A 16,864-nucleotide genomic window follows, 5' to 3' on the forward strand; every position below is an offset into this window, starting at 1 on the left:
TCCGGTGTATGCTTGGCTGAAGAGTGGAAGCCCGTAGGAAGTGGAGTACTTTGGGCATATTCCCACCAGAGGGTGCGTTTGGGCAGGGTGTCCCCAGCTCCACTAATATTGCCGGAATCTGCTGCCCGGAGTGTTTTATCTTTGAGAATAAATGTCGTTTTTATTGCATCTGGACTTTTGCCTGCAGCCTTTTTGTGCATCGGCCGATGAAGACACCGACATACACTCTCTCAACATTAAAGAAGTGATGAAGCCAGGGATGTGCCTTGAATACAGTGCTGCCACGACTACACAGCCAGAGGCCTCCCAGACTTGTCACTTCAAGTGGCGTAGTCGGCAGGATCCGATTCCCCTGCCAGGAACCCAAGAAGCCGGAGACCAAGTGGTGCCGAGTGCACCGTCTCCGGGCTATGAGAACAGATTTCCAGTCCCATGGTGGGAGGAAGAAGTGCCCAAGGCGTTGGACCGGGCACAAGATGGCGGCAAGATGGCCGTCGTCTGTGAAGATAACGAGAGCGCGCGAAAAGTTGGCGCCAAAAGAAGAGCCTGGGGCTGGCCGGCGCCGAAGAAAAAGGACAGAGTACTCCGCCCAAAGAGGGGAGGCGCCAGCTCCAGGGCATTGAAGATGAAGAAAAAGAAAAAGAAGTACCTCAGCGGAGGAGTCAAGATGATGCGTGAGGCTGGGGGTGGAGTCCGTTTAAGAGCGGGAAACGAAGACCCGCCTCCACTTTCCCCAGTCTCAGCATTGACACCGCCGCCGTTACCAGCAAGATTGTCAGGGGCAGCGACGCCTTCACCACCGAGAGGAGCTGCAGCAGCTGCACCGGCGGAGCCGCCTTTCGCCCCTGTGTCTTTCAGGCGAATCCGCCGCCAGCCGGGACAATCTCTGGGGGCCTATATCCAGGCTCAAGCGGAAGAATGGAAGCGAGCCTGGCCCCCAGAGTAAGTTGTTAACTTCAGCACCTTCAAAGACCGGTGTTGTTCCAGACCGGCAGAAAGTTCCATTGTTGTTGAAAAGTGTTACGGGCCCGTTGCCCTCCAGCAAAGACCGGGAGCGCTTTTGAAGCCTCCGGGCACCTTCAGCAAAGACCGGGAGCGCTATTGAAGCCTCCGGGCGCCCATCTAAGACCGGGAGCGCTGTTGAGCCTCCGGGCGCTATCCAGAGACCGGGAGCGCTGCTGCGCCATTAAGCGCCCCTAAAGACCGGGAGTGCCGCTGAACTGGTGCCGCTGTTGAGGACTGACCCAAAAGGTTTTTATGTGTCAATATGTTTAAAGTTTTAGAGCCTTGCCGGGAGGCTCGGATTTTAAGAGGGGAGGCATGTAGTGGGTGGGCCTACCCCCTACTAGTTTAGCATAGTTACCCGGCATTGTGATTATTAAAAGTGTTGATTTTTATTATTGTATATGATGTGTTAGGGCACCCCCCTAGTGGCCGGGTGGGACGGCTGTTGCCACCGGGGAGGAGGAGTCGGCCGGATATCTAGGCAAGGTCTGAATGTGTGTGGGTAGAGAGGATCCGGGGCAGCGGAGAGTGCACATCTGCAGCGGCAAGTGTGATTGTGTGAGCGGACCATCAAGGGACACCGGAGATAAGGAGGTGAACGCAACCTCAAAGCCTATTCTGCCGGTGTGGGTCCGGTGTATGCTTGGCTGAAGAGTGGAAGCCCGTAGGAAGTGGAGTACTTTGGGCATATTCCCACCAGAGGGTGCGTTTGGGCAGGGTGTCCCCAGCTCCACTAATATTGCCGGAATCTGCTGCCCGGAGTGTTTTATCTTTGAGAATAAATGTCGTTTTTATTGCATCTGGACTTTTGCCTGCAGCCTTTTTGTGCATCGGCCGATGAAGACACCGACATACACTCTCTCAACATTAAAGAAGTGATGAAGCCAGGGATGTGCCTTGAATACAGTGCTGCCACGACTACACAGCCAGAGGCCTCCCAGACTTGTCACTTCAGTGGGACTGGCAGATTTGGATAAAGTGGTATATACTATGTTACCGCTATATAACGAAAATTAATAAGAAAAGAAAGAGAAAGGTATATATCCCCATCAGCAGTCAGTATCCACCGTGCTCACAGTTGGAAAAGGAGAGGTTGGCAACTGGAAGGTTTGGTGGAGGATACAGAGCTGTGTGGCTATGAAACTAATAGTAGCCTGAACCGAGTTAGACGCCATTCGGATCTGGAGACTGTGAGCCCTGTTAGCGTCACAGGGTCCACATGCCCACCCAGCCCAGGAACTCCCTGTTAACAACACAGGGGCCATTGAGTACGCTGACCGTGTGCGTAGGGGCACACCTGTGGACAGCAGGCGCATCAGCAGCAGTAGGCCTGTTAATGCCACTGGGCTGCACAAGCAGGACTGGTAGGACAGGAGCTGGTCTTAACCGTTCTGCGTTACCAACTGTGGTGGTGGCCTGCATCGACACCCTATCCTTGCCTACCTCTGGCATAAAGCCGCAATGGGTTCAACACATGGAGGTGTGCTCTTTCGGAGCATAAAAGAAGACTGCGCACCTCCTTGTTGGCTCCAGCCCCTTTTATAACCTGGGTCCGCCCCAAACCAGGGTGAACCACAATGCATCTCCTGGAGACAAAAGTAGAGTGACACGTCATGAGTGGCATAACTAGCGTCCTATTTGGAACCGCAACTTCAATGATGACCTCATGGCTGCCATGACCCAAACACTTCACCAGTCATCGTCTGACCATCAATAATGCGGTGACAAGTCATAGGGGTGGCCCTCTGCAAGCCATTTGGGAGGACACCTGATGCCCTGTGGTCTATATGTGCCCCCCCCACATCAGGGGCAGGGCCAAAGAGTTCATTACCGGACCTAGTCTCTGATGCAGTAAGTGCCTGAGCATGCTCAGTAGCATGAAATACAGTCTCTGAAAAAAGACTATCAGCTTTAGCATGGTGTCTAGGCACAAAACAGGACTTAGACCCGGCACGTAATGCAAGCACCTGTGCAAAGAGGCTTTTCACACTTAGTGTGGGAGCATGCGCTGTATCCCGAAATGAAGACTTAGCGTCAGGAATAGCACAGTCAGGCTGAGCATACTCACTAGGCGAAACACTGTAGTTAGGCTGCAGCTGGGGTAAATCGGCACACGCATGCGCACTAGCTGCCTCGCCACACTTAGACGTGGAGGGGAAATTGCTCTTGGAGATGCTGTCTATGAACAGAAGGAAAAGCTAAAGGAAGCCTGACTTTCTATCCCTCCGAATTATCAAATGCAGCAATGAATTCCATGAGTTTGCTATAACATTAGCATAGCAAAATGTGCATGAGGGTGTCATGTAGAGGTGCTATAAATAGCTTGTCACCAGTGGGGCACTAATGGAATACAACAGCCAGTTCTATGATGCCACTAAATGGCAGTATTTTTTGCTATCATTATAGCTTATTAAAAACAGAGCAGGAGGGTGTCATGCAGAGGTGCTGCACATAGATTTGCACTAGTGTGACTAGACGAAAGTCCAATAGCCACGTTTAGGATGCCACTAGGTACACTGACTGTTTGCTAGTATAATGGCTTAGTTAAAAAGAGTTGGAGTGTGCAATGCAGGCAGACGTGCTGCAAATATCTTTGCAATAGTGTGACTAGACAAAAGTACAATAGCCACGTTTAGGATGCCACTAGGTACACTGACTGTTTGCTAGTATAATGGCTTAGTTAAAAAGAGTTGGAGTGTGCAATGCAGGCAGACGTGCTGCAAATATCTTTGCAATAGTGTGACTAGACAAAAGTACAATAGCCACGTTTAGGATGCCACTAGGTACACTGACTGTTTGCTAGTATAATGGCTTAGTTAAAAAGAGTTGGAGTGTGCAATGCAGGCAGACGTGCTGCAAATATCTTTGCACTACTGTGACTACACAAAAGTCCAATAGCCACGTTTAGGATGCCACTAGGTACACTGACTGTTTGCTAGTATAATGGCTTAGTTAAAAATAGTTGGAGTGTGCAATGCAGGCAGACGTGCTGCAAATATCTTTGCACTACTGTGACTACACAAAAGTCCAATAGCCACGTTTAGGATGCCACTAGGTACACTGACTGTTTGCTAGCATAATGGCTTAGTTAAAAAGAGTTGGAGTGTGCAATGCAGGCAGACGTGATGCAAATATCTTTGCAATAGTGTGACTAGACAAAAGTACAATAGCCACGTTTAGGATGCCACTAGGTACACTGACTGTTTGCTAGTATAATGGCTTAGTTAAAAAGAGTTGGAGTGTGCAGAGGACAGGAGGGTACAGTGCCAGGATTGTGGGGCTCTGGGTAGAGGAATGGAAGCCTGCCTTTCTATTCCCTCCTAATGGGGAAATGCAGCGACGAAATCCCTGACCTTGGCTACACAGACGCTGTCTCTGTTTTCAGGACCTGTCACCTATGGCTCTGACCTTACCGGTTTCAGCCCTTAAAAGGACTGATAGAAAGTGCTATCCCTATGCTGTCTAACGCTGTGTATGGAGCGCATACAGCTGTATCGGCGATAGGACTCAGGAGGACGGAGCTGCGACAGTGATGTCTGACACCAAAGACGCAGAAGAGATAATGGCGTCCTGGAGGAAAATGTCCGGTTTTATAATGCAGGGACATGTGACATGGACATCCTATCACACATGCCGTTGCTTCTCTGGCTAAAAGTCCACTTAGCTGTGTGTGTGTCTGGGATTGGCTGACATGCTGGCCCGCCCCACTACACGCGCGCGCTTAGGGAAGGAAGACAAGGAAAAAAAAAAAAAATGGCGATCGCCATTATAGAAACAGCAGTGATCTGAAGGCGCTGTTCACGCACACTATACACTGAAATGTCATAATAGTGTGATTCACAGAGTGACTTAGGCGGGCTTTGCACACTACGACATCGCAGCCCGATGCTGCGATGCCGAGTGCGATAGTGCCCGCCCCCGTCGCAGCAGCGATATGTGGTGATAGCTGGCGTAGCGAAAGTTATCGCTACGCCAGCTTCACACACACACTCACCTGCCGTGCGACGTCCCTGTGGCCGGCGACCCGCCTCCTTGTTAAGGGGGCTGGTCGTGCGGCGTCACTGCGACGTCACACGGCAGGCGGCCAATCAGAGCGGAGGGGCGGAGATGAGCAGGATGTCAACATCCTGCCCACCTCCTTCCTTCCGCATATCCTACGGAAGCCGCAGTGAGGCCGGTAGGAGACGTTCCTCGCTCCTGCGACTTCACACACAGCGATGTGTGCAGCCGCAGGAGCGAGGAACAACATCGGACCGTCGCGTCAGCGTAATCATGGATTACGCCGACGCTGCACCGATGATACGATTACGACGCTTTTGCGCTCGTTAATCGTATCATCCAGCCTTTATACACTGCGATGTCGCATGCGATGCCGGAAGTGCGTCATTTTCAATTTGACCCCACCGACATCGCACCTGCGATGTCGCAGTGTGCAAAGTGCCCCTAACACTATTACAGCGGAAACCAAGCTAGGAATTAGCTGTTTTTTTGCTGCTAGAACCGTTCTCGAACGTTTCTAGAACTATCGAGCTTTTGCAAAAAGCTCGAGTTCTAGTTCGATCTAGAACAGGCCCCAAAATCACTCGAGCCTAGAACTGGAGAACCTCGAACCACGAACCGCGCTCAACTCTACTCATAATATACCTCAGCTGCTGCAGAACCCCATAATACACATCTCAGCTGCTTCAGCTCCTCATAATACATCTCAGCTGCTAGCGATGCATTACATTGACAGACCTTCATACCTACACTAAACCATTACATGTGATGTGCAGACGGCAGTGACGCCATGTCACGTATGAGACTCCAATGTTATTTTGTTACAACATAAGTTCTCTGACAGCTGATTCCTCCTGCACGACCTCTGGGTGTAAGGAATCAGACATTGACTCTATTATTGCAGTTGTGTATATTTTACTCTGATGCTGCCGCGTTTCAAATAAAACACATTTAATATCTGTCCAGGGACAATGCATCTAGGATGAGGAGCCCAGGAGGCCAGTCCCCGGCGGCTTCTCCCTGCTTTGCTGCCCTGTACAGACCAATGTCTACCCAGTGTGACATTCTGCAGATTAGCCGAATCCCCAAAGTATATAATATACGGCTAGGATTTCACTTGCCAATCTGAGAGGTCATGTGATCGCTCACCAGTGATTTGCATACTCAGGGTCATCTGCTGAATGACGTCTCCTCCTGCTTCTCTCATTGTTATCATTTTCAATTTGAGAAAAACAGGAGGAGACATCATTGGGCAGATGACCACATGTTGCAAATCACATGTGAGCGATCAGATAACTACCACTCAAATCTGCAAGTGAAATCCTAACAGAGCAGATATTACACACCTTTAGGATATGGCAGGTCAATATTCAGAGTTACATTACATTACACGTGACAGGTACAGGGCATATGTAGGGTGTATAATAAATAAATATATATATATGTGTCACCCTGGACAAGACAGGGGCCACAGAGCACATCACCTACACACCCCACACTCTCTGCAGGCACATCAAGGTCAGACACAAAACCCTTGTTGCCTTCCTCCAGGGGCTGATGTCCACACCAGGGGGTGGAGCCAGGCGGTTGGTCTCCACCCACCAAGGAGTTCACAGTCCTGGAGGAGGGAAAAGGAAGAGTGCAGTTAAGCTAGGGAGTGAAGGAGAGAGGAGTTCAGTTTTGACAGTGAAAGTGGAAGGAGGAAAAGTGAGCAGTAGTGAAGTGGCAAGAGAGCAGACTGAAGTGAGTCCGGGTGTGTGTGGCCCGGACGGAGCAGCAATGTTGGCAGACGGTGGTGACCGTCTGCAGGAGTGGCCTATCGGAGTTTGCCGTAAGGACCGTGGACGGGCGGTGGCCCGGCGGTACCGGACCGGTACACAAGGAGAAGCCAACACCATTGTCAGGGGCTTTTCGGACCCCGGCAAGGCTAGAAGTTGCCGTGAAGTTGCCGAATCCGTTAGTGAAGGGGACCTCCGGGTTTCCAAACAGTCAAGTCCCGACAGAAGGCAACCGTCCAACCGTGAAGGGGAGACACCGCCACCGCCAAGGGCAACCGTTTCCCAGGGCCAGCGCCTGCGGGCAAAAGGGGCTCCTCCGGCCCACATCCAGGTCGGGAAGCGGGTTACCGGTGGGAACCCATCGGAATCAACATAGAACATAGGTGCAGGGAGAGACAGTCATCACTAACCTGCAGGGAACAACAACACCGCAGCCGTCCGAGGGACCCGTCCATCCAGCCGCTTGTTTTACCGTGAACTGTGTCATCATCATTGGGCTGAGTGAGTACCTCCGTGCCATGCGGCACAGCGCTGCCCCTGCAACCCTGCACCTCACCAGGCCCCGCAACCCGCCTGCCATCCACTCCTACCCCATCACCGGGCCCCAGGACAACCAACCCCCTACCCACGGAGGGGAGAAATAACAACAAAGCTGCTCCCTGTCACCGCTCCCGGGATCCCCGTCCAGAGCAGCGGTGGTGTCCACACAGTCACCACAACCGTGGGTGGCGTCACGGACAATATACCCAAAACCAAACCACCCCTTTTCACTCACGGGCGAGGAGCGCCGCTCGAGTCCCCGGGATCCGGCCCATCGCTCGAGCCACCGAGCAGCAGCGGCCGCAGAGCAGCGGCAGCCGGACCCGAGCAGTGGGGGAGCGCAGCGTCCCCTCCTCTGCCCGCGACAACTTGGCGTCACAAACAGGATCTTACCGCTCTGCTGTCTGGTAGAGGTGCGCCTTGTTACCGCCGGAGGTGTCTGGCCGAAAAATTTCAGAAGCCGCCATCTTTGGCGCGAAAAGTTCCCCCGCGAGCGTCTCCTCGAGTAGTGGAGGCGCGAAGGCCAAAGCCCCGTCCCTGTAGAGGAGGAGCTGGAAAGAGGCTAAGGGGGATGGAAACAAGATGTCTGCGCCCGACGGAGCTGCTGGACGAGCGGTGGTCGCAGCCGCAGTGGCACCCGTGGAGGAAAAAGGGCCTGCCCAGGTCCCGGCCGCGCTGGCGGGGGGTGCTACGGTCCCAGCTCTCGCTCAGGTGATGCCGTTCTCCTTGCCCTATGTGCCCGGAGCTACCTGGCTGCCGCAGTACGACGGGAAACCTGATGCGTTACAGGTCTTCCGGAAGAAGCTTAGCCCGCTCCTAGAATTGTACCCCCTGACTGATAAGCAACGTGCAGCGGTAGTGCTGGGGCAGCTAACCGGCGCGGCTGAGCAGGAGGCAGAGACCTGGGCCGAGGGGGACCGGTTCTCTGTAGCCACCATCTTTGAGAAACTACAGACTGCCTTTGAGACCCGTACCGAAGCCGAGCTGAGGATGCAGTTTTACCAATGTCGGCAACGGCCTGTGGACAGCATTCGGGACTACACTTTACGTCTGCAAACCGCCCTCCGCACACTGAAGCGGGTGGACACCATCAATGAGGCGGACAGAAACAAAATGTTAGTAGAGCAATTTGTGCAGGGGATGAGGTCCTCCGAGGATCGCAAACTCCGGCTGTGGGCCCTAGAACACCCTGATGTGGACTTTGTTGTGTTAAAGGAACGGGCCATTAAAGCTCTGCAACCCCCAGCTTCGGAGGTCTTGGAACCAGCCCCGTGGCCAGTTGAGACGGCCCCCGTCGTGGTGGCCCCTGCCCTACCAGCATCTCCAGTACCTACAGCTCCAAGCAGCACGATGGAAGAACTGGCTGCCCAGGTCCGCCGCATGGATGGAGACCTCGCCAAGATCCTCACCGCACTCCAGCCTCAGACCAGATCCCAGTCTCCGGCAAAGATACAGCTCGCCGACCGTCCTGAGGACGTCCCCTGGATGCAGTGGAGAAGAACCAATGACTCACGGTATGGACCCCCGATTTGTTACAGGTGCAGCAAACCCGGCCACTACTCCCGACGGTGTCCGTTAAACAAGCAACCCCTGGGGCCACGGGCCAATCCTCAGGAGTAGAACCCCATGGCCCCCCAGACTGGCAGGACCGATACAACGGGGCCCGACCCATCATCCCCATGGCTGTGGACGGCATACCGGTGATGGCTCTCCTGGACACTGGATCACAGGTAACCACCATACCATACACACTGTATCAACGGTATTGGGGGACCGACGAGCTGGCTCCCCCAGATTCTAGTATAACACTGATTGCTGCTGATGGACTCTCATTGACCCAAGTGGGATACAAACAAGTGGCCATGACTGTGGGGCGAGCTGAACTGCAACATCAGGGTATGATTGTGATAATGAATGAACCCAGTGATCATAACCCGAAGATAGTGCTAGGAACCAATGTGATGGAGCACTGTATGAGTGATGTGTTGACCCTACTGCAGCAGCTGGCCGCCACGGCGGCGGGGAGCCGACAGAGAGCTGTGCAGCGTGAGATCCGAGCCTTGATGTACCGCCAGCATGTGAACTCGACGGGAGGAGAGATTGGTGGGGTGAGAGTGATGGATGTTGCCCCGTTGATTGTGCCCCCTAGGAGTGAGATGATGATTTGGTGTAGGGCAGCAGTAGGGCCTCAGGGGCGTGACTACCCTGCCATGATAGAGCCCATGCCCTCCGAGCACTGGCCCACAGTAATGGCCGCCCGAGGGGTGGTAGATGTAAAGAAGGGGAGAGTGCCTGTGAGGGTGCTGAACTGTGGGGAGGAAGAGGTCAGGCTTCCCCGGTATGCTACACTTGCCAAGTTGCTCACTCTGGATCCCCACACCATCCGCGAGGCAGTCCCCCAACCTCACCACCGACTGCCAGCACTCACCCACCCCAAGGGGAGTTAGATGAGTGGCACCGACAGTTACAAGTAGGCACTGACGATACTCCTACACATCACAAAGAAGGGGTATACCGGGTGGTACGGGAGTATGAGCATGTTTTTAGCAAACACCCCCTAGACTTTGGGCAGATTAAAGGGGTCCAACACCATATCCCCACCGGTGAACACCCCCCTATCAAAGAGAGGTACATGCCTATTCCCCCTGCACACTACCAATGTGCCAAGGACATGATGAGGAACATGAGGGAGGCAGGGGTTATCAGGGACAGCTGTAGTCCCTGGGCCGCCCCGTTGGTACTGGTTAAGAAGAAGGACGGCACCATGCGGATGTGTGTGGATTACCGGAAGATTAACCAGATAACGCATAAAGATGCTTACCCACTGCCCCGTATTGAAGAGTCCTTGGCCGCACTGAGAACCGCAAACTACTTCTCTACCCTTGACCTCACCAGCGGGTACTGGCAAGTGGCCGTGGCACCCGAGGACCGGGAGAAAACTGCCTTCACCACCCCAATGGGGCTCTGTGAATTCAATAGCATGCCGTTCGGGCTGTGCAACGCCCCTGGAACCTTCCAACGGCTGATGGAATGCTGTCTGGGGCATCTAAATTTCGAGACCGTCCTGTTATACCTGGATGATGTGATTGTGTACTCCCAGAAATATGAAGCCCACCTGGAGCACCTGGCCGAGGTATTCGCGTCCCTTGCCAAATACGGGATGAAGTTGAAGCCCTCCAAGTGTCATCTGCTGAAACCCAGAGTGCAGTACCTGGGGCATGTGGTGGGTGCAGAAGGTGTCGCCCCCGACCCCGAGAAGATCACTGCCATCCAAGACTGGCCGAGACCAACCACAGTGAGGGAAGTAAGGCAGTTTCTGGGTCTGGTGGGGTACTACCGTCGCTTCATCAAGGGATACACGAAGATGGCTGCCCCCATGCAAGACCTCCTCGTGGGACAGACCAAAGGTGGTAGACCCCTCGGAGCCCCACTGATGTGGGAAGAGAGGCATGAGGAATCCTTCCGCCAGCTGAAAGCGGCCTTGACTGGAGAGGAGATCCTAGCGTATCCCGATTACAGCTACCCGTTCATCCTCTACACCGATGACAGCAATGTGGGCTTGGGGGCAGTCTTATCCCAGGTCCAAGATAGGAAGGAAAAAGTGATTGCTTACGCTAGCCGAAAGCTCCGACCGACTGAAAGGAATCCTGAGAACTACAGCTCTTTCAAACTTGAGCTCCTGGCGCTGGTGTGGGCTATCACCGAGCGGTTCCGCCATTACCTGGCTTCAGCAAAATTCACCGCTTTCACGGATAACAATCCGCTGACCCACCTGGACACGGCCAAGTTGGGCGCGTTAGAACAGCGGTGGGTAGCCAGGCTAGCCAACTACGATTTCACCATCAAATACAGGGCCGGTCGTGCCAACGTTAATGCTGATGCACTCTCTCGGATGCCCCACTTGTCGGAAGAAGGGTGCAAGGATGACGACCTCGAAGAGATCGAGTTGCCTGCATTTCACCAGCCACCAACTGAGAAGGTACATGTCCACCAACAACGGGTGAACCTGGACCCGCTGCCCAGTCAGGAGTGGCAGGAAGCTCAAAACCAGGCGCCCGCTGTCCGCCTAGTCAAGATCCTGGTGGAGCAAGGCGCTGCTGGAATAGACCCTGCCGCCCCAGCGGAAGCCCAACACCTGTGGCGAGAACGGACCCGGCTGTATCTACACCAGGGGAAGTTGTACCGTGAGCTGATTAACCCAAAGACTCATGAGAAAATCCGCCAGTTGGTGATTCCCCAAGCTAATGTGCCCACCGTTCTACAGGCGTATCATGATGGTGCCGGGCACTTCGGGTGGAAGAAGCTAGAAATGCTGTTGAGAGAGCGGTTCTATTGGAGCGGGATGCGGGAGTGTGTAGAGGCCTGGTGTCGAGAGTGTGGCCCTTGCACACTGAGAAGGAAGGACGAGGCCAGCCAGAAGGCGCCTCTACACCCAATTGTTACACATCAACCGCTGGAGCTGGTCGCCCTGGACCATGTAAAGCTCACCCCCAGCCGAAGGGGGTACACCTACGCTCTAACCATAGTAGATCACTACTCGAGGTTCATGGTGGTTGTCCCAGTTAAAGACCTATCTGGCCGTACTGCCGCTAGAGCGTTCCAGGCTTATTTCTGTCGACCACATGGATACCCTGAGAAGGTGCTTACTGACCAAGGCCCGGCCTTTAAAGCGGAGGTGTTCCATGAGTTTTGTCAGTTGTACGGCTGCAAGAAGATCCGGACCACGCCTTACCATGCCCAAACCAACGGCATGTGTGAGTAGATGAACCACTTGGTCCTGGGCCTCCTCAAGACATTGCCGCTAGAAGAGCGGAACCTGTGGCCGGAGAAGCTACCTGACTTGGTCGATATGTACAACAATATCCCTTCCAGCTCAACGAAGTGCACCCCAGTATACCTGATGAGGGCTCGCCCCGGCCGGCTACCGGTGGATCTGGACATGGGATTGGAAGCCCCAGAAGCACTCCCTTCGACAGCTGAATGGGAAACTCGGCGGAGGGTACAGTAACGACAAATTCAGGAATATGTTGAGAAGAACTTGAGTCGGAGTCGGGAACAACCAGAAGGCGTCTGCTGGCCCTTTCCAGCCTGGAGATGTGGTGCTGAAGCGAAAGAGGAGGACCCACAAGCTGGATGATCAATGGGAGCAAACCCCATATGTCATACAGTCCACAGGATGGGAAGATGGGAAGGCCTACCAGATCAGTCGTGACCAAGGGGGCACCTTGGCCATGGTTTCCCGGGACCATCTAAAGAAGTGCCCACCAGCATTCAGAGCAGTGGCTGAAGTTCCGATTCCTCCACCAGCGGAGAAGGCAAAAGAGGTAATCTACACGGTGATGGGTGACTTCCCAGCGGACTGGCCTACACAGAATGGCACGGTGATTCTTCCAGTGATATTGCTCCCACAACCCGTGGATGAAGAAGTGATGGAGGCGGTCAACCGTGAGCCAGTGCCAGTGCCCAGGGGTGAACCTGTGCCCAACTCCCCTATGCCTCCGCCTGCCCCACACGATAGCAGGGAAGAGGAACTGATTGTTCCCTCTGCCCCACTGCCTGTCCCCATTGACACCGGGCCCCGGAGGTCCACTCGGCCCAACCTAGGTAGACCCCCACTTAGGTACAGGGAAACTGTTCTTTAAAGGAAAAAAAAATTGTGTGTGTGTTAAAAGTTTTGAAGTTTGAAAATGAAAATGAATAATTGCTGCAAAGTTACCTGATTGACAAGCCTTGATTTGGAACCAGTCGTAGCCGGCAACTGGTCCCCGTTGGGACCCCCCCCCTTTACAAATTCACATAGAAACTTCTATGAACATGCCTGAGAACTTGCAAGGCAACCACAAACTTGTGGCCTGTAAATAATTATGTTGTTACAGCTTCTACCGTTGCCGCCTCCGGAGAGGCAGATTGGAGGAAGGGCCCGCAGTGGAGAAGGCTGGGGCCCAGCCACCACCGAAACCGGTGGCAATCCTCTGGGGGTTTCAGGGGTTCCCCATGGACGTGGGTCCCCTGGAAAGGACAGAACCCGCTCGGGCAATTTGTGCAGGACTGGGGTCAAAGGGTGCTGCCTGTTGCTTAGGGGCAGCATCATGGCCAGGTAGCTTGGGTGGGAGAGCGCGGAAGCCGTAACCGTTTACCGTTGCAACGTTTAAGTAAGAGTACCTCCCGATGTGGGAAGATGTTATTATACTTGTATGTCTGTTACCGTTTCCTATATTTTTATATTTTCCAGTTGGTGAAAATAAAACCGGTGATGGACGGGCAGCCCGAGGACGGTCTGCATTTTGCTAAGGGGTAATGTGTCGCCCTGGACAAGCCAGGGGCCACAGAGCACAACACCTACACACCCCACACTCCCTGCAGGCACATCAAGGTCAGACACAAAACCCTTGTTGCCTTCCTCCAGGGGCTGATGTCCACACCAGGGGGTGGAGCCAGGTGGTTGGTCTCCACCCACCAAGGAGTTCACAGTCCTGAAGGAGGGAAAAGGAGGAGTGCAGTTAAGCTAGGGAGTGAAGGAGAGAGGAGTTCAGTTTTGACAGTGAAAGTGGAAGGAGGAAAAGTGAGCAGTAGTGAAGTGGCAAGAGAGCAGACTGAAGTGAGTCCGGGTGTGTGTGGCCCGGACGGAGCAGCAAGGTTGGCAGACGGTGGTGACCATCTGCAGGAGTGGCCTATCGGAGTTTGCCATAAGGACCGTGGATGGGCGGTGGCCCGGCGGTACCGGACCGGTACACAAGGAGAAGCCAGCACCATTGTCAGGGGCTTTTCGGACCCCGGCAAGGCTAGGAGTCGCCGTGAAGTTGCCGAATCCGTTAGTGAAGGGGACCTCCGGGTTTCCAAACAGTCAAGTCCCGACAGAAGGCAACCGTCCAACCGTGAAGGGGAGACACCGCCACCGCCAAGGGCAACCGTTTCCCAGGGCCAGCGCATGCGGGCAAAAGGGGCTCCTCCAGCCCACATCCAGGTCGGGGAGCGGGTTACCGGTGGGAACCCATCGGAATCAACATAGAACATAGGTGCAGGGAGAGACAGTCATCACTAACCTGCAGGGAACAACAACACCGCAGCCGTCCGAGGGACCCGTCCATCCAGCCGCTTGTTTTACCGTGAACTGTGTCATCATCATTGGGATGAGTGAATACCTCCGTGCCGTGCGGCACAGCGCTGCCCCTGCGACCCTGCACCTCAGCAGGCCCCGCAAACCGCCTGCCATCCACTCCTACCCCATCACCGGGCCCCGGGACAACCAACCCCCTACCCACGGAGGGGAGAAATAACAACAAAGCTGCTCCCTGTCACCGCTCCCGGGATCCCCGTCCAGAGCAGCGGTGGTGTCCACACAGTCACCACAACCGTGGGTGGCGTCACGGACAATATACCCAAAACCAAACCACCCCTTTTCACTCACGGGCGAGGAGCGCCGCTCGAGTCCCCGGGATCCGGCCAATTGCTCGAGCCACCGAGCAGCAGCGGCCGCAGAGCAGCGGCAGCCGGACTCGAGCAGTGGGAGAGCGCAGCGTCCCCTCCTCTGCCCGCGACATATATATATATATATATATGTATTACCCCCTATATATGCTCTGCACCCACTCTGGCGGCAGCTGCTGGGCCCACTGGCATCACATCACACGCTCCCCCTGATGTAATTACACCTATCTGGGACCCACAGCTGCAGAGCAAGGGCGATACAGGGAGCCAGTGGCCATCTGCTCCTCAATGGTGTTCAACCATGCATCCAAGGAAATAGCAATGGCCACCATCACCCACAGGCCCCGTCATTTTGCCACTTCATAAATTACACCATATACACATGGCCCACATACAGTAGATACTATATAAAAGATAGATGAATGCACGGTTGGACTGGGGTGTCTAGGGTCCACAGGAGTTATATCTAGAGGCCACACTACAACTATATGCAAATACCTGCAGGAGCCCCCACACAGCCTCCTACACGCAGCAGGAACCCCCACACAGCCTCCTACACGCAGCAGGGGAGCCTCCACACAGCCTCCTACACGCAGCAGTGGCCTCCACACAGCCTCCTACACTCAGCAGGGGAGCCTCCACACAGTCTCCTACACGCAGCAGGAACCCCCACACAGCCTCCTATACACAGCAGGGGAGCCTCCACATAGCCTCCTACACGCAGCAGGAGCCTCCACACAGCCTCCTACACGCAGCAGGAGCCTCCACACAGCCTCCTACACGCAGCAGGAGCCCCCACACAGCTTGCTACACGCATCAGGAGCCCCCACACAGCCTCCTACATGCAGCAGGAGCCCCCACACAGCCTCCTACACGCAGCAGGAGCCCCCACACAGCCTCCTACACGCAGCAGGAGCCCCCACACAGACAGATATCCAACCAGCGGGCCTCCAGCATGGAGAGGCAGGCAGCCGGCGGGTGTCCAGCACGGAGACGCAGGCAGCCGGCGGGCCTCCAGCACTGAGAGGCAGGCAGCCGGCGGGCCTCCAGCACCGAGAGGCAGGCAGCCGGCGGGCCTCCAGCACGGAGATGCAGGCAGCTGACGGGCCTCCAGCACGGAGACGCAGGCAGCCGGCGGGCCTCCAGCATGAAGAGGCAGGCAGCCGGCAGGCCTCCAGCACGGAGAGGCAGGACGCAGGCAGCCACAGTGAGGCGGCCGGTCGCCCGCACAGTGAGGAGGCCGGCCACCCACACAGACAGGTGGCGGGCTGCCCGCACAGACAGGCGGTGGGCCGCCCACACAGAGAGGCGGCCGTCCGCCCGCACAGAGAGGCGGCGGGCCGCCCGCACAGTGAGGCGGCGGGCCGCCCACACAAAGAGGTGACCGTCCGCCCGCACAGAGAGGCGGCCGGCCGCCCGCACAGAGAGGCAGCTGGTGCCCGGTTGCCAAGCTTCAAGAAAGGGATGGAGAGGCGACGCTAGAGACAGTACGTTTAGCTTGAAACATAGGGTTTCCCTGCGGCTCCTCTCAACAAAGCCTGCTGCCCGCGCGGCGGTGGTTACAGTAAAAACGCAGTGCTGGGACCAGAGGAGGCAGGAAATATACTTCTTACCTCTCTGCGGCGTCCCCCCCCCCTGAAGCATGGCCGTCGGCGCCCTGTGCAACCGCACAAGTCGCACATGCCTAAAGCCGGCCACAGTCACGATATTTCCTCTTGTCCACCATGCAAGAGGTTGCTTCGCCCCCCGGGTACTTCCCCATGGCGGCAGCCTGCAGCACCTTGCATCGCCGTATAAGATAACCCCCAACTTTTGAGAAGATATTCAGTGGTTAAAAAGTCGTTTTATACGCCAGAAAATATGGAACATTACATGTACATACACAGATTTAATCAATAAAAAAGTTAAAAGTTTACAGGCTTAATTATTTAATAGAATGAGGCAGATGGGGTCACTTTGGACGCAGTATGGCCTGTGATCCAGCAGAGTCTATCTTTTTACACTGCAGAAAAGTAGGGTCAACCAAAGTTATTTGCATTGCTGAAAAAATGGGTACCACTAGACAGAGTTCTGCTGAATGCTGCTTGCTTATTGTAATGAATGGATCAGTCAGG

Source organism: Anomaloglossus baeobatrachus, chromosome 7, assembly GCF_048569485.1.
Source record: "Anomaloglossus baeobatrachus isolate aAnoBae1 chromosome 7, aAnoBae1.hap1, whole genome shotgun sequence".
NCBI lineage: Eukaryota > Metazoa > Chordata > Amphibia > Anura > Aromobatidae > Anomaloglossus > Anomaloglossus baeobatrachus.